Source organism: Melanerpes formicivorus, unplaced genomic scaffold (assembly GCF_026170545.1).
Source record: "Melanerpes formicivorus ecotype bairdi unplaced genomic scaffold, bMelFor1.0.p_v2 SCAF_76, whole genome shotgun sequence".
NCBI lineage: Eukaryota > Metazoa > Chordata > Aves > Piciformes > Picidae > Melanerpes > Melanerpes formicivorus.
In genome coordinates, this window is record NW_027142428.1 from 1623168 (window position 1) to 1647832 (window position 24665).

The 24665-nt window shown below is 44.8% G+C and overlaps 1 protein-coding gene across 3 annotated transcripts in view; it reads left to right on the top strand.

Moving 5' to 3' along the window:
* The window catches only part of LPP (LIM domain containing preferred translocation partner in lipoma), a 361386-nt gene that overhangs the window by 274666 nt on the left and 62055 nt on the right, over positions 1-24665 (top strand). The gene's annotated exons all lie outside the window — the stretch shown is intronic.

Consider the following 24665-nt stretch of genomic DNA (forward strand, 5'->3'; position numbering starts at 1 on the left):
GATTGCTCATGCAGGCACACACGGCTGGCAGCATGGTGTGGATCATGCTGTGTTCCCAGGGAGCATGCAGGAGACACACTTTGGAGTAGTAAGATCACAGCTTGCAGCCGTTTGTTGCCTAGACTTACCACAGAAGCATGATCCAGTCACTGTGAAATCCTCTAGCTGCCATTGGCAAGGCAGTGATTAAGCATGGAAATACCATGACTAAGTGTAGTAATTATAAAAAAAAAGCCACTGCATTTTTCAAAGTTAAACATCCATGCTGAGTTTTCTGCCACACTTAGTTCTGCTGAAAGACTACACTACCATACTAAGTCTAAGCACTCTGATCTCTGGTGTGTGTCCCCTCCTACCCTCCTGTAGGTTATGGAGTGACTTCTCCTGGGAAGTCCTTGGCAGATCAGCAAATTGAAGTCTCTTAAGTCTAAGCTACTATTCATTCTTTACTGCTGATTCAGTTGCTGATCTGTGGTAGTTTGCTGTCTTTAATCAAATCCCTTTTTATTACAAAGGATTCCCACATGTGTTATGCACTGTGCAGTAGGGATAGTTTCTTTCTGTCACAGCCCTCTCCACTGATAAATGTGATATTGTAGATAGACATGTCTGATTTGTTGAAAACTGCTTTGTGGAGTGGGAATTGGGTAAGGTTGAGGGAGGAGAAATGGATATTTACAAGAGATTAGGATAATACTATCAGAATGGTTTGTTGGCCACCATGGGAAATTAAAAGCCCTTGATTTTGTATTAAAAACAAACAAACAGACAAAACAAACCAAAATAAAATAATAATAATAAAAAAAAAAAACACAACACCAAATGCAACAACCAACCAACCAAAAAATCCCAAACAAAATACACACAAAGATTACAACTGTTGTGGACCACTGTTTCAAGTCTCACAAAAATGACTTCTGGCAGCTTATCAGTCTCTATCGCTGTGCAGACAGTGCTGATTAAGACTGGAAAAGCGCCACCGGGGCCCCTCATCTCCTGTTGCTTTCTGGACTATGTCCCAGCTGAGTCACTCCCCATAGCAGAGGAGTTTCCCTGGCTGGTGGGAATAAACTTTTGATGGTTATTTTACAGTAAGCACTCAGAGCTACCAAAGGAATCATCACTAGCAGTCTCCTTTTCTAGTTTCAGAGTGCTGTAGGGATGCACAAAGGGAGAGGAGAGGTACTGAGATGGTCCTGCTGAAAACACTGTTTGTGCACTAAAGGGACCTCAATTTGTCTCAGAGTTTGGAATTTGGGATATGGAATTTTGTTGTGTATTTGCTATATTCCCTGACTTTGACAGTGGGAGAGTTAGGCTGAGGAGCAAGCTCAATAAGCAGGATGCTTGACCTTTTCTGCTTCTCATCCTGACATGTAGTGAGGCGTATGCCAGATCCTTTTACCTTTTGAAACTTCTTCCCCCCCTCCTCCCCCTTTCACCCTATTTGTAGGGCACTTAATCTGCATAGTCCTTCAGACAGGAGCTGATTAACAGTAGCTATTATATGAGTGCCCCCCACAGAGAAACCTTAATTTCTAATGTGTTTTTTGAGATGCTGTGTCACGCTTAAAGACTGAAGAATAAGTGTCACCTGGCATTGAATCTGTCAAGGCTCTTTCCACTTTCTGGCTTTTCATCTCCATTAGGCTTCATAGGCTGCATAAGCTAAAAATCCTTCACTAGCCAGACACCTAATGTCAGAGGTATTCCCTAATTTTACTTCTTGAGAGGCAGGCCAGGCATTAGCAGGTAGCAGTCCAAGATATGGGAAAGAGAGTAGAGCAGAGGAGACACACTAGGTTATCCAGGTACTGCTTCCTTCAGTTCATCTTTATTTCCTTTGACATGGCCCTGTGTACTGAACAGTTCTAGTGTCTGTAAACTGAACATGTTCTGCATTGCATTTTCCTCTTTGTCAGGCATTTCTGCAGCCTCTGAGAGGCTCAGGTAGCCTCTTTGTTTCATCAGAATCACCACCGGAAAAAGAAAATGAAAGTTACTGCATCTTGCCTGTACTGCTAGGTCTCTTTTGAAGAGGTTATCATTAAAAGATGTACATCATTATTACAAGAGCATAATTAACATCAAAATTTTACAGAGTAATGTGATGTGCCTTTTCTTTTAAAGGCAGGGTTTATGGTGCAAAAAAGCATGTGTCCTCATCTGAACAACATCTGGGTCAGAAAGTAGTAGGTTAGATTTTCAGTGACTGAGGAGCTGACAGTCATTTTCTGTTATGTAACCACTCACAAAAGCAGGAAGAGCAGACATATAATGGGGGCCCTTTTCTCCATTGTAGTTCAAGGGGTTTTTGTGTTCAAGCCATATTCTACCATTTGTGCACAGCTGCAAAGGTTGCACTCGGAGGTCATGGTGCGGTACCATCAACATCCAGCTGCCCTCTTGTGGCCTGCCGCAAGGGGAGTCACCCTCCCCCTGTTCCCCAGGGGCTTTAATTACCCTGGTAAATGGCTTTCAGAGCCTGTTTCTTCAGTCTCACTTCTGTCAATGCTTGCCAGACCTGTCTAGCTCCCTTTCAGGGAGTCTTGTAACTGCCGGCATCCTTGCATAGCAAGTGCAGGTAGAGTTTGGAGAGAAGATGTATAAGGAGACTCTCAGCACAACCTACAGGCTGAATTTTGGCCCATGGTTCCAAAGCTGGAAGAGAAAAAGAGAAGGCCAGTGAGAGGCTGGACAGCAAAATATACGATGTCTACATGCATTTATCTTCAGCCACGAGAAAGGCAAGAGGAAACAGGGAGGCAAATGAGTGCAAAAGTTTTATTCTTCTTGCTGTTGATGTAATCCACATCCTGCTCTGCCTATAATTGTGGGGAAAATGTTTTGTGAGCTAAGCACCTACATCTTTTCATGCAAGGATCTTAGCCTTACAAAATCCTGAGTGCACATCTCATTGTGAAGATCAAGCAGATGTAGCAACCAGGAATGAGGAAAGGTTGCATTCCTGGAAGCCCTGAACACCTGGTACCCACTTGTTCCAGGAGGCAGCAGACTCGTGTTCCCTTTTTCCTCTTCTTATCCATGCGAGAGTGGACGAGATTTTGTGTCATGAGTGTTTCTGAAGCACAGTCTCTTCAGAGACCAGCACTGCTTCACAGATGCGATCTAAATCTTTCATCAAACCCCAAATTACCCTTTGTTGGTGATAAAATGCCAGCTGGAACAGGTAGCAGGCAGCATGACTTCCTTGGTGTTTTGAATTCTCTGGTTTACCTTGAATTGCTGGCACTCAACCTAGACATACTTCTGGTTTTCAACAGAAGTGATCTGATGCAGAAGTGGTGAATGAATGCAGATTACCAAGGTAGCATTTTAGCAAAGAGATTTCCATAATCACCTGTGTGCTGCGAAAGAAAGGTGGGTTTCAGGCTCTGGGTGGAATTTCATTTGTCCCAGCAGTTAGTAAATGAGAGTTGGCAATTTCCTGCTGTCTTTTCAGAGGAGTGAAATGTGGTAATGGAATTTCAGGGATGTGTCATTTTTTAAAGTACAGCTGTATCCTACAGGATTCTTCAGCATGTTTAAAAATTAGCATACCTGTGGGAAAAAAAATCAATCCATGAGGGTGGTAGATATTTCTCATGTTGTCATAGGGCCCTTAGTGTACTGGGAACTGTACAAATGGATAGCAAAGCTCAGCCACTTTCTGACAGGTATAAGGCAACTAGCCAAATCCCCCCAAATTAAAAGTCCTGCATGAAAACAAAGTAATTTGTTTCTACTTTTATTTGCAAAGCAGTTCAAAGAGGATCCAGCTTGTTTATGATAAACTTACCCAAAGTAAACTTTCTATAGACTCAAATGGCTGCAGAATTGATGATGAGCTGTCAAGTCTTGGCTGGAGGTTGGTTAGTCCGTGGCTAATTCAGGCCATTAAGAAGAGAAAGTGTGACCTACTTTCTGGATGTTTCCTGCCCCACCGGAAATGAGTTGATTGGTCTCATGGGGCATGCTCTGTGGGTATGCCATCACCTCACTAAAAACTACAACTCCTGCCACCCAGAGGATCCTTGGTTAGGAGTCTCCTCAAGAAGGCCAGTAGGCAAAGGCTGACTGTTAGTCTGGGGGTACACAGGATGGAGAAGGTTGGTTCTCCCTCTCCTCCTGTTAGATCTGTTTTATGGAGATGTGTGAAATCAGGAGTTGCCGTCCAGGGTCTCATAAGCACCACATTCTCAGGCACAAGCATTTTGGGATGGGGTGTATGTATACACGTCCACAAATGAGTGTGAATGTTTTTCTGCATTGTAGTTTTACAGAAATAATTTACATTTCAGATAGAGCTTTGATGCATGTTAAGCCTCAAGACATTCTTGGTTTGGTCACTGAATTGTGGAGAGAGATACAAGCAAGCACTTTTTGAGCTGGGGGTAGAAACCACTCTTCCAGTTATGCAGTCCGGGACAGGTCTTTGTCTCGGTGTCATGAAAACAGTTTGGTTTCTCTCTGTTTCTAGTTAAGTTATGCACATGACCTGGCATAAGCAAACCTTTCCACTCCTCCCCCCTTTTTAAAACGGGAAACAGCTCACCTATTGATTGAAGCTGCTTGCACTAAATTTGCAGTTGCTTCTCTGTTATAATATGGCTTATTTGTACTGCAGTAACATCTAAAGCCTGCTAGCAAGACTGTGGTCACGCTGCGCTATGTGCAAATTAAGCATGAAGTAAGAAACAGTATGCATCCCTCAGAGCTCCCGAACTGAATATACAGCAAGGACCAGGAAATGATTATTGTCCTTAATTTACAAATGAGGGGCTGACTGGCAGAGTTTAGATGACTCACTCAGAGTCATGCAGAGAACCAGTAGCAAAGTGGGAATTGAGCCTAGAATTCCTTCAAGTCCTGTGCTTTACCCACAGCTGTGGCCACACTCTTTATGTCAAAATCAACAAAATGGACTTGTGAGCCTTGTCTGATGAGAAATCACAACTGGTCTGAAGTTCCCAGCATTTAGATCACAAGCCCTATTTCCCAGCGTTAGTAATGTGGCTGTAAGAATAAGAAAGGGGGGAAAAAGTGCTCCAGGATCACACTTGATAATTTTAACTTCTATTAATATAATGTACCCACTAATGCTATCACACTTCAGCATTTAGATAGTTCAAGGCTATTAGGAAAACTGATAATTCACCACAGTAATCTGTTACTTTCCAGTCTAGCAATCCTTGTTCCACAGAGGTGGGCAAGGGGCACAGTGTGGCATTTGTTAATTCTTCTTCTGGAGACACTTGTCTCATGCTGTCTTTTTTGATGTGGTGGTTTGTCCCTTGCCAGTAACTTTTAGGGTTATTTTGAATGTCATTTGAAGTTTAGTTTGGGGGAAAGGACAGACTTTATCTGATAGTGAAATGTGGCTAAAAAAAAATAATAATTAAATGGCACTGTCTCATTTGCTGAGTGTTCTCCTCCAGCCTGTTCTCTTATGGTGGAAATATATCAAAACTACTTGGTTTCCCTTTCCCTTTCCCTTTCCCTTTCCCTTTCCCTTTCCCTTTCCCTTTCCCTTTCCCTTCCCCTTCCCCTTCCCCTTCCCCTTCCCCTTCCCCTTCCCCTTCCCCTTCCCCTTCCCCTTCCCCTTCCCCTTCCCCTTCCCCTTCCCCTTCCCCTTCCCCTTCCCCTTCCCCTTCCCCTTCCCCTTCCCCTTCCCCTTCCCCTTCTCCTTCCCCTTCTCCTTCCCCTTCTCCTTCCCCTTCTCCTTCCCCTTCTCCTTCCCCTTCTCCTTCCCCTTCTCCTTTTCCTTCCCCTTCCCCTTCTCCTTCCCCTTCTCCTTCCCCTTCTCCTTCCCCTTCTCCTTCCCCTTCTCCTTCCCCTTCTCCTTCCCCTTCTCCTTCCCCTTCTCCTTCCCCTTCTCCTTCCCCTTCTCCTTCCCCTTCTCCTTCCCCTTCCCCTTCTCCTTTTCCTTCTCCTTTTCCTTCTCCTTTTCCTTCTCCTTTTCCTTCTCCTTTTCCTTCTCCTTTTCCTTCTCCTTTTCCTTCTCCTTTTCCTTCCTCTTCCCCTTGCCCGTCCCCCTCCACTCCCCCTTCCCCTCCCCTTCCCCCTTCTCCCCTTCCCCCTTCTCCCCTTCCCCCTTCCCTTCCCCTTCCCCTTCCCCTTCCCCTTCCCCTTCCCCTTCCCCTTCCCCTTCCCTCTTTCCCCCTTCCCCTTCCCCTTCCCTCTTTCCCCCTTCCCCTTCCCCTTCCTCCTTCCCCTCCCTCTCCCCCCCTTCCCCCTTCTCCCTTTCCCCTTCTCCCTTCTCCCTTCCCTCTTTCCCCTTTCCCCTTCTCTTTTCTGTTTTTTTCTGTTCTTTTTCTTTTTTAAGGGATCACTTTGACTCAGATGATGTGAGATGAATCATAACCCACTTTCTCATCTGAGATGTTAAAAAAAAAATAAAATTCCAGCTCTGATGTCAGTGTCAGCAATAATCAATAGAGTGTTTCACAGTGGTGCAAAGAGGTAGGGTGGATTAAAAGAATCAAAAGTAGCCAAACTTTCCTGCTGCTTTGAGTGAGCTGCACTGTTTTCATGAAGTCTGCAGATGTACCTTGCTGTTCATTGTGTCATCCTGGACATGAACACAGTTTTTACATCTCTGGCTACAACCCAAGGTCACAAATGGTGCTGAAAAGTCAGGAGACTGTCATCCCAAACTAGCAGACAGATCACGAGAAGCCAGTTCTGGCAGACATTTGGGATACTACCAGAAGCCAAAAGTAAACCTGTTTCAACTTGTGAAACTGTCTGTTGAGATATCACCTGCCTGAACTGTGCCAGCACAGATTTTGTCATCTGATTAGGAGAGAGTGGCGAAGCACTGTGCCTGCCCTGTGGCCCTGCCTGAGCCAATGCCGTGGAGGGGAATGGAAGACTTGAACAGCCGTAGGATTGCTGTGGCTCCAAACAAAAGCAGGGACCACATCTGACAGCTCATCACCAGCTTTCACATATGAACTTGCTCATTTGCATTCTTTGTAATTTTGTATTTCTTGTGCATCAGCCAAAGCACACACAGAAATGTAGATATAGTTACCTCTGGTAGGGTGAGCTACGAGTGAGCTTTTACCCCCTGACAGTTGACAAAATAGATCTCCACATTGAGCACAGTGGTTCAGTAAAACACTCTAGCAATAACAAATACCTTTGTAGAGAGTTTAGAGATGAGTGTGCAACTGTCTTCCAAAGCATGAGGCACTGTCTGTAGCAAAAGACAGGCAGCTGGACTTCAGATGTGAATTATTGCTCCTTCGAAGATCCTTCCAAACTACTGGCCCAGCCATGCTAAACTATTTGTTTGAAGCTGTGAACCAGGCTGTATTCAATTAGCAGCAGTATTCCGCTTCAACGTACAATTCCTCAGCAAATTCTTGTTCCAGACTATATCCTGAGAAGTCAATAACTTACTATCTACTAAGCCCATGTTCTGCTGCTGTCTGTGCTGTCAGGGACAGACTGGGCTGATGATGGGCAGTAATTTATGTGAAGGACAGTTGGATCTAGGCAAAGGTTTTCTGGGAGTTTTGGTTGGTTTTGTTATCATTTAAAATTACAGTATGAAAAAATCCCCAGCTTATAAATGCCACTATTGCCTTATCACAGTATCACAGTATCACAAAGGTTGGAAGAGACCTCAAAGATCATCGAGTCCAACCCATCACCACAGACCTCATGACTAGACAGACTATTATTTGCTTGCTCTGAAAGGCAAGTGAATTCAGCTGCTGGCTTCCAAAAAACCTGCAGAAAGCAGACTTTCTCTTGTGTTGATGTATGGCTAGGACATGACAATACTGACATGCCATCTCTTTTTAACATGAGGATTGTTTGTGATCACAGAGCTAAAGAGTTGTGTCTGAGCTTTCCTGGAGGGACACATAATGTGGGTCACTTAAGCTCTGCAGAAGACTGTCATGTGCAGTCAGCTCTTCTGAACAGGAAAGTCCTAGCAATCATCATTGCCAGCAGGGAGCTAATTCTGGTTCTGTGTTCTCGTCATCAGCGTGAGCTGGGCAGCTGCTTCTCATTTCTGGCCCGTGGCTGAAATTAGTGAGAGTTCTAAAATGCATATATATGTGTGTGTGTGTATATATAATGCAAGATGCTGCATGGACCTTGCATTCTAATGATGTTCCCTTCCTTCTTGTTCTCAACATCCTTTCATCTCAACATCTCGCATCAGCTGATCCAGCGTTCAATTCCTACAGGGCCTTGTGAAGTATGACTGCCTCCAGCATTGGCAAATCTGATGTGTGTGTTTAGAGGAGGGAGGAAGGTGTGGAGGAAAGGCAGGATAGAGAAGGGTATGGCTACAATGAAAGTGAATGTTTGAGTGGGAAAATTTTAAATATTCTATCATTTGTCAGTGTATGTCTAAGAACATTGGCTTCTTCTAAAGACAAAATGGCAAAGCACAGGCTTCAGTGTGTCATGCTTGTCTAATTTCATTAGGCCAGTACTGGTGTTGAAATAACCACAACCTCTTATTCTGTGTATACTCCATTTCCATGGAAGGCAACAAGAAGAAGAGGGGAATGAGAAAGTGAGGTTGCTTATGGTCAGACTTATTTCCACTGGGTTTTCATAGGCATAATTCAGAAAGTAGAGGAAGTGGAGCCTGTGCACTGATAATGTGCACACCTGGTGCATTGCTGTCTCTGTGGCATCCCTCTTTCAGGCAGAAAGGCTGTGTCAGTTACATGACCAGCTCCTAGTGAAAGCTTGTTGTTTAAATTCTCTCCGTCTCTTTCTGTGCTGCCGTCTCTATACCAGCTGAGGAATGGAAACTGCTCTGTTTGCTCACACAGGGGAAGGAGACATTCAGATGACACAAGTTTCAGGAGCCTCAGCAGGAGGAGCAGAGACAGGCGTCTGAAAAGAGGCCACCTCCAAACTTAGAGCGGAGGGATGTTGCTCTTTCTGGGGTTGCAGATCTGTGCCCTGAGCTAGCCCTGGGCATGCCATGTTCATGAGTAAGGAGCTTTGTTCATAAGGCCTATTGATCTCTGTGTGCCTTAGTCTTTTAAACAAAACCAGTACTTCATTGACAGCCAATTACTTTTGGGATCTTGGTGGGTTTTCCTTTATTTCTTTGCTCTGATTATAGCACGGCATTGGTTGAGGAGCCATAACTAAGCTGTTTCAGGTCTGCTATCCTTGTGTTCCTTGTGTTTTGTACAATAAGAAGATATCCACACACAGTCTCATTCCCTATGGCCTTTGCAGAATGACTGTCTTTCATGTAGGAGGGCTGACCTGTGGCTTTGAATTTCTTGTAAATGGCCAGAGTCCTGAGACTATGAATAACAGCTGTTAGGCAGCAAGTAGGAGTGGCATGCATCCAGCAAATGTCTGATTACAAGAGCTGTTCTGGCCTAGGAAAGTCTGTTTGGAAGAAGTAACATTTTACAGGATCTTGTTTTAGAGAATCATGATGTGTAGTGGGTCGCATCTCAATAGGTGTGTGTTGACTAGAACTGACATCAGTGTGGCTAGAGGACAAACCAACTAAATATAACCTGTAGAACCATAGAACTGTGGAATTTGGCAGAAACCTTTGAGATCATCAAGTCCAACCATTCTTCTAGAGCTCACAATCCCACCACTACTGCTAAGCCCAAAAAATCCTAAGCCCTCAGGAGGTCTGTGTATGCAGTGGCTTCATGCTTGTGCTCTGGGGACATGGGAGAACAAAACAATATGCAGCAGAAATAACACTGTAAAATGATCTATTCATGTTGTTTCCTCTGGGCAAGTGTTTTACTAATTTTGCATCTCTCCTAGCTAGGAATATTGCTTGGTGACCCTTACTAACTCAGACAGAGCTCATCTGCACAAAAAAGAAGTTCATAAATCTTAAATCTGTGGTTTCTAAAATGCCAGGCTCTTGTTATGGAGAGGTTGCTTTGACTTTATTGTGGAGCCGTACTGGGATTCAGACTTTTTCCAGGTGTTCTTATGTTTGGCTATGAATCTGAGGCTTTACTCAAATGCTTCTGGGGTCATTTGATCCAGAACATGGGCTGGAGACTTCCTAGGATCTGCATAATGCATTTTATTTCACAGGTCTTCCTCTGTGCAGAGGCAGCGAAGGGAATGCTTGAAGCAGTGCAATAAACAAACAAACAAAAAGTGTAAAGACATTTTCAAAATGTTTGAAGTCTCAAACGTTTTCATTGGGTTTCACATTGTGGTAATTCTCTGGTTTGGATGCTCCTTTTTGCAAGTTGTAGCCTTTCACTGGCAGGAAAATCTCCTGCATGGTTTCCTGTCCTGGGGTATGAATAATAGCTTCCCTGAACTACCCATTCCATCTGGCTTTGCCATCATAAAAAGTTGCATCATTTTAGGTGCCAGTGGAAAGCAGGTGACTTAAACCAGCATTGGCTTTCTGGGATTGGTCTTGCAACTTCAAAAAGCATCTGAACTTGACTAAGTTTACATCAGTTCAAATCAGGCTTGGGATAAACTGAAATGAGTATCTCTACATGTACCTCGGATATAAATGTGGAGATCTAGTGATTTCAAATGATTCTAGGTAGTTTTCCCTACTGTCATACCAAAGTGCCTAATGAGTATTAAATACTAAATAACCATCTTCACAGTAAACTCACATGTACATAGGAAACCAGTAAAGAGCACCCTGAACATTTAGAGCACGATGACTTGACAGCTTGCTTCATTTGGAGGCTGCCGTCACCGGTTCAGGACACGGAGGAGGTTTTTCAGCACCAAGGTTCTGGCAAACACTTCTAATCCCCGCTAATGATATCCCTTTCCAGTGCCCGCACAAGGACATTGGACTGGCAGGCCTCATCGTGACCTCTGGATATCGGATCGGTCCTTTCTCATTGGTTCAGCTCTGTCACAAGGAGGGAAGGGTTTTGGAGTTTCAGTTTCCATCGGCGTAAAATTCTCAGGTCAAGAATTGTGTGAATAATTCAGGAGCCAGCTTGGTGCCCTTCATGCAAAAGCCAATTTAGAAAGGGCCTTCCATCTTAGAAATGTGATGAGTAATACCGTGAGTGTCCCTTTGTAGATGCTGATCAACATCAGAGCTTCCTTGTGGAGGACTTCAGGTTAAATGTCAGGACAATCTGTATCATGATAAATATGGTTCAGAACCCTCATTTCCCATGTCTTCTGTCATCAGTCAACAGACCGTAGAGTCTACCACCACCTCAGAGCAGTCTTGGGGGGGAGGGGCACTACAGAGCTTGCTTTTATGGTGTGAGGGTTTTTTTAGCTTACTATTTTTTAAGCTTTGCTAATTATGTATCAAAAGCTGTAGGATGTGTCAGAGTGACACATGCAATTGTGCAGATGGGTTTTCCACATACTTTCTTTAAATAAAATAATAATTATTATAAATATATATATATATATATATATCTCATATTTTGCACTAATTCACTTCTTCTGGAGGTAAAACAAGGAAACTTTGTCTCCTTTTCCTTCAGGCTCTGAGAATGTGACAATCAGGTTGGAATAATCATCTGTGGATACTTGACACCATACTGCTGCATCACAGACTCCAGATACACAGCATGTGCCACAGGGAGGTCATTTTGAAAATAGTTTAGAGTTATCAGTATTACTTTCCATCTACCTCAGCCAGTAAAACCAGGTCCCGTGACCCAAAGGATGCACAGAGTTGTAATTATTGCAGATTACATGAGTGTAATGAATGTGGTGTCACCAACATGAAGTGTTATTTTGAAAGGGCTTTTACTCAATACCAATGTCACATTTTAAGATCATGAGACATGTGGTCATGCTGTGAAGAAACAAATGCCACACCTCCCCTCCAGAATGGGAGCACCTCTCCATCTCAGGTTGTAAAGCTCCTGTTACTTGTTCAACAGTGTAAACAAATATTGGACCTTGCATGTGGTTGGAAAAGTCCCAGATTTTGGGGTGATGAAGGAAACCTCTGTCCAGTAGGTTGCTTATGTGAGGAAAAAAACAGAGTGAGTTGATTCCAGCTGCTGAGAAATTGGGAGTGACAGAATTCAATGCAAGGGATGGTGGTGGTCAGTGTACAGGTGAGGCAGTTTCCAGCGCCTGATTTATGACAAGGCTGCTGATGACTTGCAGACAGTGCATGTTTCAAAACAGCAAGGAGGCTTCAGGCTGCTGCTGGATTGCGAAAGGCAGACCTTAAAGAAATGAGGTGCTGCTTGAAATTTGATGGGACATCTAATGCAATCAGACACCTTTGAAAACCCCAGGACTCAAAGCTGTTGGAGATATGAGAGCTGCCATTTGTTCGGGAGCATCTTGAGGGGAGGGTGGGATCCAGCCTTTCTCCACCTCTTTAATTTTTCTCTCTTTTTTGACTTTTGGCAAGGGGAAGACAGCTTCCCTCCCTGTTTCTTGTTTTCTGTCAGACGTTTTTCCCCAGGCAGGCGTGCAGGAGGCGTGCCAGGTTGGTAGACCAGAGCCTTTGGCACGGGAAGCACAAACTGACTCAAACCTTCACCATTACGCAGGCATTTTCACCTTCGCTGCTGAACGGAGCCTTTGGTAAAAATCACTTCATGCCACCACCCTCCCAGTGATGCAGAGAGGCAGAGACAAGCTGCCCAAGACCAGGTGGAGTGCAGCCAGGCTATGGAAGAGTGAATTGAGTCATTCATGCCCAGCAGCGGATGTGATTTTTGGCTAGGCTTGAGTCTGGTGAACACACTGATGGCGCCTGTCCTGAGCTTATGAAATGGCTTGGCTGGGCTGGGGGACAGAAGTGATCTGAAGTGCCCTTGCGTAACATGGAAGCGGTTGGAGGTGAAAGTGTTTGGGAAAGGGAACATTGTCCACTCTGTCTTTTTATTCATCACATAACACCCACAGCGCCTTGACCCATTGCTTGGTGTCCTTGTAACTGCTTTCTCACTGAAAGCAGCAAACCTAATCAGAGTCCTCTGGGACGCAACAGAAGACAAATAATTTTTTGACCTGGACTTAAATGCTTCTCTCTCTATCAATGTGAATTGTAGCTAGTCCCTTCTGACTACATCCTTGCTTCACCTCTTAAAGCAAGAGCCACAGAGAGTTTGGTTGATACTCAAGGCATACTCACACTGAGCAACATCATGAGCCTGTGGGCTGCTGGTTGCTGGTCCTCCTCTCCTGGAAGAGTGGGTGGGAGAAGATGCATAAACCGTTGTATAATGAACACTAAGCATCTGAAGAGGAGGCCAGCTCATCTGTCCTCCAGATCTGCTGTGGTTTACAGCCACCACTTAAGTATGAGGTTGGGTGCAGCAGCCCCTAAAGCTACCCTCCACTGCTCTACCAGCAAGGCTAATCTCCTGAGTTAGTGGGCAAGCAGGCTGGGACACCATGCTCAGAGAGATGGCTGCGAGTGGGCCCAGACAGGCTGGGGACAGCTGCCGTCACATAGCTGCTGGCTGGGGCTTCTGCCTCTGGCTTTCTGAAAAATTGCAAGATCTTCTTTGTGGCTTTTCCAAAAGAGAATCCTGAAATCCGGTGTGGAATTACAGAGTGAGCCCAGCAGGTTAGGGCATCACCCAGGAAATCCCTCTCCCCGCACTGCCCATTGCCACCGGTGAGGGTGGGAGAAGAAGTGATTTCTTCCTCCTATCCTGCCTTCCTTTCCCTGCTGGAGGTTCAGACTAGCATAGTTGCTTACATTTTGTGATGTGATACATTTGAGCCTTCCACTGTCCAGAGTTTATTATGCAACATTTTTTATTTGCAAGTTTAAGTGCAAAGGGACCTGACGCAGTGGTTGTTGCTGTTGAGGTCATCAGGACTCCCAAAATTTGGCTGATCCACAGCTCTGCCAGCAACAGTTTCACTCACTAACATCCTTCCTAGGTGGGACAGAACTCCACAGTATCAGCTTTGGGATAAGTTGCTCAGAGAGAGGGTTTTTCTGCCTGCTGATACCCTTAGCTTCACCCCCTCATTGGAGTTTTAGTGAAACACTGCTGAGGTTGTTCCCTGGTGTCGTGATTTAACCCCAGCCAGCAGCTAAACCAAGCACTGCCACTCACTCTCCGAATGGGGGAGAGAATCAGAAGAGTAAAAGTAAGAAGACTCATGGGTTGATACAAAGACAGTTTAGCCACACATATAAATGAAGCTAAACAAGGGATTGATTCACCACTTCCCATGGGCAGACAAGTTCAGCCATCTCCAGGAGAGCAAGGCACCATCATGCATCAACAGTTACTTGGGATGACAAACTCCATCACTCCCTCTCTCTTCTTCTTCTGCCAGCTTTACATAGTGCCCTTGGTGTCATATGGTATAGAATATCCCTTTAGTTGGTTAGGGTCACCTGTCCCAGCTGTGTCCCCACAAGACCACTTGCTGGTGTGGTGGGGTGAGAAGCAGAAAAGGCCCTGGCTCTGTGTAAGCACCGCTCAGCAATAATGAAAACATCCCTAAGTTATCAAGACTGTTTCCAGCACAACTCTGAAACACAGCCTGTGGTAGCCACTGTGAGGAAGCTACTATAGCCTACTGGGGCTTCCACCACCTCTTTGGGCAACCTGTTCCACTGTCTCACCACCCTTATGGTGAAGAACTTCTTCCTGACATCTAATCTAAATCTCCTTTCCTCTAGCTTGGATCCATTCCCCCTCATCCTATCACTACCTGACATCCTAAAAAGTCCCTCAGCAGCTTTCTTGTAGGCCCCCTTATGGAAGGCCATAATAAGGTCTCCCTGGAGTCTTGTCTTCTCCAGGCTGAACAATCCCAACACTCTCAGCCTGTCTTCATAGGAGAGTGCTCCAGCCCTCTGGTCATCCTTGTGGCCCTTCTCTGGACACATCCATATCTTTCTTGTAATAGGGGCTTCAGAACTGGACACAGCACTCCGGGTGGGGTCTCATGAGAGTGATGAGTTGTTTGTCAGCTAGAGTTTGTGATGCAAATCAGTGTTTTGAAAGTCTTGCCCCAAACACAAATATATCTTTAATATTAATAATAATAATTAAAAAAGAAGCAGCAGTATTACTTCTTTCCATCCATTTCTGTACTTGCAACTTAAACTACTTTGTTATATCCATGCTTAGTGTTAAGCCCACTCTGGGAGCAGTAGTGAAGAGGAGCAGGTAGAAAGGAGCGTCCAGAAAGCAGCATGGGACATGGCAACCTGTTTATGGTGCTGGAGAGCCTGGGGAAGGCAGGGGGTGGAGGAGGAATTGTTGTTGCTCCCAGAGACAACATCCCATGCCCTGGTCAAGAGCACCTGGCAAAGCTACACAAACAACTCTCTGCTCTGTTTCCTGAGCTGGGGCTCTTCAGTACATATACAACTGTAGTCTCTGTCATCTGGTAACTTTCATCAGCATTAGAGGAAACATTTATAAACTAAATACAGTACGTTTTACTCCCTCCCTCGCATTTCCTTGATCGATCAGCGAAGGGAGGAATGTTTTCTCTCTCTCCTCCTCCTCCCCCTCCCCCTTTTTTTTCCCCAGATGTTACTGAGGCTCTCTTTCAGCTGGTTTGCACATGCTAAAACATGTGCCAAAAAGTTGACAAAATGTAACAACAAAACAAACAAACAAACAACAAAAATAAAAAAGAGCAGAGCATGCTGCAAAAAAAAGTATCTGGAACCTTAAATACTGTAGAGCATCACTGACCCCCACTGGGCTGGGACACTCACTGCAGATCACCCAAGTTGGGGACCAGTACCTCATCGATGTGTTGGGCACACGGTCGGATCAGCGTTTGCCTGCTTTACAAGGTGCCTTGCCTGAGGAGGGAGGGGGGCAGTTTTGTCCAGGGTTCATGCCCATACAACTGGTGTAGACCAGACAAAGCCCATATGTGTTCTTTATGTCCATCATGAGTAAAGTAAAAATGTGTTGGCTTATACTACTGTGAAGGATGTTTTGGTTGGATGGAAAGAGAGGCTCGCTAGTGGTAAGGTTATATTCTCACTGAAGTGTTTTGCCCAAGTTGTTGGTGAAATTTCTGTTACTGGAGGTTCTTGGGAACAGGTTAAGGATCTGTCAAGAGTGATGAAGGGAGAGCTGATCCTGTTTTTGAGGCAGTAAAATAATTTCTGTGACCTCTCAAGGTCCTGTTCAACTCGAGTTTTTATAGATTGGTGGGAAAATCTGGAGTATTCCTCTCCAGAGCTTTATTTTGTGGCCATGATGCATTGCAATTGCAATAGCAATAATTTACAAAGGTACTTCTACCGCTTTGGTAAGCACTCTTTGTAATCTGTTCTGTATCAGAAACAAGCTCATTTGTCTCTTCTGTCCATGGGAATTGAGGAGTGGGTGACATAGATGTGTAAGGGACAGGGACCATCATCACAAAGATGTTGAAGGAAACACAGGCCTTTCTTCCTCTCTCATTAAACAAGGACAGTAGAAGAGGCACAGAACTCTTTGTGTTTAGTTGTTGCATGGTGCAGCCAGGCTGCCCAAAAGTGATGGACAGGGAGCATGTTCCTCCTTCCAGAGAGGAGATTCCAGCAGGGCTGGTGCTGGGACCTCCCTCTGAAATGAAGGAGTCTTCATCCTGCAAGCCTGTATCACCACCAAGTCTATTCAGAGATGGCCTTGTGGTTTAAGGGACTAGTGTGGGATTGAGAAGATGTGGTTTTAGTTCCTAGCTCTGTCACATACTTCTTATGTCACCCTGGGCAAGCTACTTAACCTGTGTGGGTCTTCAAGGTCCCCACCCTCTACATTCCTGGTGTGTTGGAAGGACTCACCAGGAGGGCTAGTGACTGGCTGGGATAGTAACCTTGTGGTGAGCAGCATGGAGAAGCATTTGAAAAGGTATGGTAAAGTGTTAGCAGTGTGAGCCTGCACAGTTGCAGTGCATTTGCTCTGTGGAGTGGAATGAGACCTCCAGGGCATACTGGGAATGTGTCAGGTTTGCAGCCAAGCCAAGTGAGAATATAAAGTTGTATTGTGGCTAGGGTAAAGGGCTGCAAACGACAGGAGAGTGCAGCTACTGCTGGACAAGCACAGTACAAATGACAAGGAGGTCACTGCAGGGACCTGTACATCTGGAGTACAAGGGCAGTGCAGTTAAAGCAGAATAACCAGGACACAGGAATTAAATCACAGCCTTGGATTTAATTTATGAAGTGTAACAGGCACACATTGCAGTATGAAGCTCTGTTTACTGTGAAAGATTGTGTTTTCTGACATCTGCTGAAGAAGAGGGAATTAAGATTGATCTGTCTCGTGTCCAAAGGCTGTGTAAGACAACCGATGCATACAGCCTGCTACTGTCAAGTGGTGAAACTTGAAGCATGGATCCTGGCACAATAAACTATTGCCAAGGGCTTCTCACTCAGTGAGAAGTCTTGAAATCAAAAGTAAAAAAGGGGTAGGTAAGGGAGGCAAGGATAAGATGAGAAAAACACTATAGCTTCCTACAAAATGCACAAACTACCTCTGGGTTTCCCTTTGTGCTATTATTGTGCCCTGAGTGCCAAAGTGCTGGAGTAACTCTGGGGTGCATATAGTCGGTGCATCTTTCCCTAGCATAATCACAGTCAGACACATGCCTCCTGTGCCCACAGGAAGGGGATAAACCCTCTCTTATGGATCAGAGATTCCTGTTTTACTTTGCTTGGATAAATCAAGGATCCATTGGGTTCTTACGAGTTGCAGGATCTCCAGCACTGAGACTTGATTAAAGGGTACTGGCAGTTAAAGTCTGCTGTTGCACTGCTATCACAATGGATTAACTTATGCTCCCATACCCCTTTAAAATGAAATAATTGTGCCTGTCTGACATAGGTGCCCTGAGGAATTCCACGTGCTTGGAAAATGCTTGAAACCCTTGATAAAAGTCACTAGGGAAGAGGAGGGAGAGAGGGGAAAATCTTGTTACATTGTTGACTTATGGTCAACGTTGTCCTCGAAATGCTGTTTTGTCATCAATATTTCTTCATTAGGAATAATGATTTTTCCACATTTACTGCCAGCTGATTCAAAGCTGTCCAAAAGGAGAATGTGTCATGAATCTCTAAAATGCATTTGCTGGCGAGCTCTAAACAGAGATGATTAGAAAAATAACGCAGCGGAAATACTGGGTGTCTTGAGGCTGCCAGGGGAACTTTTAGCATGATATTTTGTTCAGTGTATTTACATATTTCAAAAAATGTTCTTAGCACACTTTTGTCAAGGCACTGTGCTGCGTTTCTCCAGTTCTTTCTTGCATAACGTATCAAGGCTGCAGTGAGAACTGGGGAATACACTTAGCTGATCAAGGGAAATTGTGTAATTGATAGGCACTAAGGATATGACCTTGTGGTATATTCCCACAGTACTCTTAGGTGGGAAATGGTGGGTTTTTTTTCCATCATGCAGAAGTTTTTGAGATATCAACGTTCCCCCTCCACACCCCCCCCCCCCCCACATTTCAGCAAATGCAGAACCTTCCTACTTGATGCTTTTATCAGAAAATTATCCCCTATCTCCTCTCTCCATGGAAAGCATGCTTTGCATTCATGAGTTTAAGCCTTTTGTAGGGAGAAGGCTTGCACATTTTCTCTCTGCTTTCTTTACTCTTAGTATCTGTAGTTATTGCCTCAATTGTCTGTTAGGCGCTGTGCATCACATAGCAAGAGACAGCAGGTGCCCCCGACAGCTTAGTGTCTAATTAAGTATGACAGACAAATAATGCTGTAGCCTAAAAAAGACTAATGCAGTCCTTGGATGTGCAAACAGGCACATCTCAAGCTGGCTGGCTGGAGTTACATTACCTCTGTATTTGGCTCCAGAGTGATTGCTATCAGAATATTATACTATAAACATTAGTATGGCATGTACCTGTTCCATCATCTGTCTTCACTGGTGGATGTTTGTCTGAGTGGCTCACGCTCTTAATCTGACATTTTAGTGTGACTCATGTTCCAGATAAGGTTGGAACACCCGGTGTCTAATTCCTCATCTTCAGATCATGCCCAGGCTCTGGCCAAATCTTAAGAATCTCGCTGAGTAACAGCTCAGATTTTGGCCTTTCCTGTTCATCTTCACAGACAAAGCCTGTATCCAAGATTCAGTGACCCTGAACTTCTGCAACATCCTTTTCTAAAAATGCAGTTCCTCTCTGTTCATACTCAACTAGAATGCAGCTGCAGAAATCAGCTGCAGAAATCTTTAGCTTGTAACTTAGGTCAGATTTCTGCAGCTGTAGAAATCAGCTGCAGAAATCTCTAGCTTGAAATTTAGATCAGATCATTCCTGCCTCTGAATATCTTCTCTGGTTTCATTTCTGCATCACATCAAACAGAAGCTTCTTATCTTCACTTGCATGGCCTGTAATGACCTACTTCCACTCTTTTTTCCTCTGGTATTCTCCAGTGGCTTATTGACTCAGCCTTCCCATCTGCAGGTGCCTATGTGCAGTCTTAAGCACTTACATTCCCTTTTGTGCTCTGTCCTTTCCACAGAAGTACCCCAGTAAACTTCCCTCAAACTCCCTCTGAATTCTCCTTCAAATTCTTACTCAACCTTTCCCTTTGCTGGGCTAACTACAGACTCCTTGTCAACATCAAAACATTCAGAGTGCTGAGACAATGACTTTCCTTGCTGATCAGTTTTGTCTGATTGCTTCTTAGTATTCCCTATCTATACTCAGTTGTTACTGCTTGTATGAGATTGTAAGTGCCTGCAGTAGGGCCCTCCTTTGAATTCTGGTAGTGGCCACTGCTCAATGCAGTGGGGCTAGTCCACAATCTGAGCAACCAGGATCTGTGGTGGTATAAGCAAAAAACGTGTAATAATAATGAAAAAAAATATTACAGGAAGTTAGAACATAGATAGCATCATGTGCACTATGAGCTCCTCTTGTCCCTCTCCTTCTTCAGATTCACAACATTTCAAATTTTTTATACAACAGAAGACAGCAAACAAGGAGGGTTCAGAATATCGTAGCTGATGTTTCCTTTCAGCTGCTGAAGTGTTTCCCTGTGATCCACTCAGTAATGATGGCATATCCAGCAGTTTCAGCAGGGAAGGCTCTGTGGACACTTGTATGTCCCTGAAGGTAAGACCCAACATCTGGCAGCCAGGCTAGGCTGAAGGAATGTCACAGCCACTTCCATGTAACAAGTGAGAACTCCAGTCTCCCAGGCTTGCTGCCAATGCACCACCTTCTAGTTTTGCTGAAAGAAGGACCTAAAAAGAGCTGAAGGCATGAAAGAAGAATCTTGAAATGACACAGTTTCATGTTTATGTAGTTTAGCACTAATTTTGTCCTTTGTCTTTAAGCTGCCTTTTAAGTGCTGTTTGTCTCTGTGGGAAGCAAATGGGTCACGTTGTTCTATGTTTCTACTGTAATACGCTGCCTGCTATTTTTCTCTTAGATTATTTGTGTAATCTTTTTTGTGTGCAATCTGTTTGTTCTCGAGTCTCGCAAGCTTTGCCTTTGCTGCTTCTTTCCCAACAAGCAGTGGGGACTCATTCTGTGTTCACTCAGGGGTATTCTGCACACAGCAGACTGGGTTGTTTCAAACCAGTGTGAAAATATTAAAACGGGGAACATGTGTGGGCACTTAATTGTGGTGAGTCCAACCACAAATACCTTTGCCGTTGGTAATTGGCACAGAGGAAAAGCAGACCTTTGTTTTGTTTATATCAGACATAATGCTAGATACATTGTTTTTGGTGGGGCTTTTCTGGTTTTCTAAGGAAATGAGGCTTGTGCAATCGCGACGCCTGTGTGCATGTGCCCATCTGATTGGCAGTTCCACCCTCATCCACAGTGCTGTAAACTAACAGCCATCTCCAACCAAATTTGAGTGGGGTGCTGGCGCTGGGACAAGTGGCAAGCTTTTACAGAAGTCATGTGAGTTCCCACATTGCACCAAGCTCTGCAGAAGGTGCAGTCTCATGGCTGCATCCAAGCCAAATCAGCTGCGCCAGGGGAAGTTTAGGCTCAAGGTGAGGAGAAAGTTCTTCACTGAGAGAGCCGTTCGCCATTGGAAAGTGCTGCCCAGGGAGGTGGTGGAGTCACCATCCCTGGAGGTGTTCAAGAGGGGATTGGACGTGGCGCTTGGTGTCATGGTCTAGTCATGAGGTCTCTGGTGACAGGTTGGACTTGGTGATCTTTGAGGTCTCTTCCAACCTTGGTGATTCTGTGATTTGCCTGCGTGCCTTTCTGTGGATCCAGCCACTGTAAGCTCCCAAATCTGAATATTTTGGCTTATTTACTTTTACCCTTCAGGCAAGTGAGTCAGCTGGGGGTGTTGCTAGGCACAGAGCTTGTGTTTTCATCCTCACTGGAGTGGCCATGTCTCATGAAAAACATGGTTTGCTCCAGGCCACAGTGTTAAAATTTGCATGTAAACTTATGAAAAAGGAAGCTTGCTTTAAGCTTTCCTGGGTGAGAGTTTATAGGAGCATCTCTGTCTGTGTACATGATAGCAGGAGCTGGACTTCTCATAAATGTAGACAGATTAAATCTGTCACTGCCTGAATGGAAATCTTCTGTGGAAAAACCCAGAAAGAAGAAGGAAAGCCTAAGGAAATAATGTCTTCAAGGGGAGAAGTTGGCCAAGACTTCTGTTGTGCTGCACTTTGGTTTGTATGTGGCCACCAGCAGTGTAGTTGGGTATGCCTCAGAGCTGTGCAGGAATGTAGCCTCAGGGCTCCTTTGGGAGGTGGAGAAGATGTCTTTATGCCCTTTGCTCAAAGAAAGCTGCATCAGGAGCTGCATCTGGGCTGCATCAGGAGAAGTGTGGCTAGCAGGTCGAGGGAGGTGATCCTCCCCCTCTACTCAGCCCTGGTGAGACCCCACCTGGAGTACTGTGTCCAGTTCTGGAGCCCCTATTACAGGAGGGATGTGAAGGTGCTGGAGTGTGTCCAGAGAAGGGCCACAAGGATGAGCAGAGGGCTGGAGCACCTCTCCTATGAGGACAGACTGAAGGAGTTGGGGCTGTTCAGTCTGCAGAAGAGAAGGCTCTGAGGTGACCTAATTGTGGCCTTCCAGTATCTGAAGGGGGCCTACAGGAAGGCTGGGGAAGGACTTCTCAGGATCTCAGGTAGTGACAGGACTAGGGGGAATGGAATGAAGCTGGAGGTGGGGAGATTCAGGCTAGATGTGAGGAGGAGGTTCTTCACCATGAGAGTGGTGAGACCCTGGAATGGGTTGTCCAGGGAGGTGGTCGAGGCCCCATCCCTGGGGGTGTTTAAGAGCAGGCTGGATGAGGCTCTGTCCAGCCTGGTCTAGTGTGGGGTGTCCCTGCCCATGGCAGGGGGGTTGGAACTAGATGATCCGTGTGGTCCCTTCCAACCCTGAATGAAACTATGAAACTATGAAAGGACAGAGGTACAAAGGCACCAAGTGCCAGGTATTATGTGAGTATATGTGTGCATTAAGAAACACACAGGTCCCCTGACACAAGAAGTATCGTCAGAAGTATGGTCTACATATAGACAGCTTCTCCATAAAATGGAGACATGCCTTGGTCAAAGAGGAAAATAAACATTGAAATATGTAAGAGCTGGCTAAATTATGAACGTGAGAAGAGGAGGAGGGGAAGAAAAGATCCCCACATGCTCTACTCAGATGTTAACAAAGAAAGCTGAGAAGTGTTTGCATAGACACTACATTATTCTGCGTCCAAATGCCTCATAAAAATAATACCGGATGATCACAGAATGGCACACCAGGGAAAATAAATTCTTCAGCGGAATATTCCCTCTGGAAAAACACTGTGTAAAGTAATACACTAATGGCTTTCAATTTCATGTTTTATATATAGAGATATTAACTGCTCCCCAGACATCTCTTCATATTACAGCCCAGCTACATGAGCAGTTTGGAGAAGGCCCCAGAGCATGCTCGGTCTTGTCTGCACCCAGGACCAAGCAGTGCTTTCCTGTTGTACATGAAACTCCTGTGGTGTGTACAGCAGGTTTCTTCTGCCTCCTTCCCAGAGCAGCACTGCTCCTGTGGATCTCCACATTGGTTTGCCCTTTCCCCCCCGCCCCCCCCTTACAAGTCTTTATGGTGGTTTTTTGTTGGGTTTTTCTCCCCATGCTCTGTAGCCTCACCATCATGCTGGGAACCCTGCATTCCTTCTCTGCTTGTAAAAATGGAGTCCTCACAAGAGGCATTAGAGTGGAGTGATTAAAACATAACACTGTCAATCAAAATGCTAATAACAAATGCTAAAGAAAGTTAAGTTTAAAACCAACATTATTGATTCCTTTTGAGGTGGTTTACAGGCTTGTCTGGATTTATCTGGTGACTTCTCTCTCAACATTGCTCAGGCTGGGATCTGTTTCAGTCAGGAACTTGTATAATGCCAACTATGGTTATGCCATTGTAGCAAATCAGAATGATCTGGGTTCTTTTCCAAGCTTTCCTAATATATCTCAAATGTGTATTTAGATCACCCTGCCACATCCTGAGGGATCCAAAAGTAGCTTACATGCTTTGTTCCTTGGATGTAGACCGTTGGAGTCTGAGACAGGCAGGGAAGAAGTCATGAGTGCAGGGACATCAATGGAGCACTGTGCAAGGACAGCAGCCCTGCTGTTGGGATGACAAGAGGTGTTCAGGTCCTTTTAGGAAGTTTTGCAGTATTTTTTTGAAAAGGCCAATAAACACAGGCTGTGGTGTGAGAGAACATTGCATCATTGCTGGATTAGTTATATATTTTTAGGGACATATTTGTGTACACGTTTATGAATCATTCTAGTTTGAACTCAGTCTGCTTCCTGCTTGCCCCCCAGCTCTTGCTTTCCTTCCCCTCCTTACCCACAGTGACCACACCACTCCACCCACAGAGCCTTGAAGGACAAGTGCAGAGTCCAAAGACTGGGGACTCTGCTATTATTAAATGGGATGATACTGTTTTGAATGGACCAAAGCCCCAGACCATAGCTGCTGTGTTGCCTTCACTGGGGTCCTCCTGCATGGAGTGGCTGAGGTTGTCCTAAATAGCTTTCATGACTCTCTACATGAAATATTTTCAACACTGATTGCTGGGTAAGGATATCAGATGTGCCTGGGCTATCTCCATTCTCTAGAACTCAAATGAATGGCAGGAGAAAACTGGAAAGGTGTGCCTTCCACCCATCCTCTTCCACTATCTCAACACCAGAGCCTCCTCTAAGAAAGCGTCTTTCCTGTGATTTAAGAACCCCTCTTTCTCTGAAGTCCTATCTTCACTTTAAACCTGTCTGTCAGGGTATATCTTCAACAACAATCAAAACAAGGCAGAAAGCTTTTTGTATGTGTGGACAGATTTTTTTGTGTGTTATGTATTAGGCATCTTTTTCTGAAACAGATAGAGCTTTCTGAGCTGGTCTTTGCTTAGAGTCCTTGCTAGCACCTTCTGATACACCTTTCTTGAAGGACAGTGGGAATAAAGTATCCACACATCAGTTTCTTGAGGAATAGTTTCTGTGCTTTAAATAGATACAGTATCTTAATCCATATTAATCTTCAAACATAGAAGAATTGGCTCCTTTGAGGGAATTGGTTTCAGCTGTACAAGCAAAAACTACTCTTTAAATGGTAACAATTGCACTGCCACCAGGCAGCTTTATGAGGCATCCTATCACACAATCCTTTCATGTGGAGGCAAGGCTTTAGGCACAGGTTTATCCCATCTAACTGAGGAGCTGAGGATGACTATATAGCTGGGTTAGCTGATAGCTGAATGGTTTGTAACTGGGTTGCAGAATCCTTAC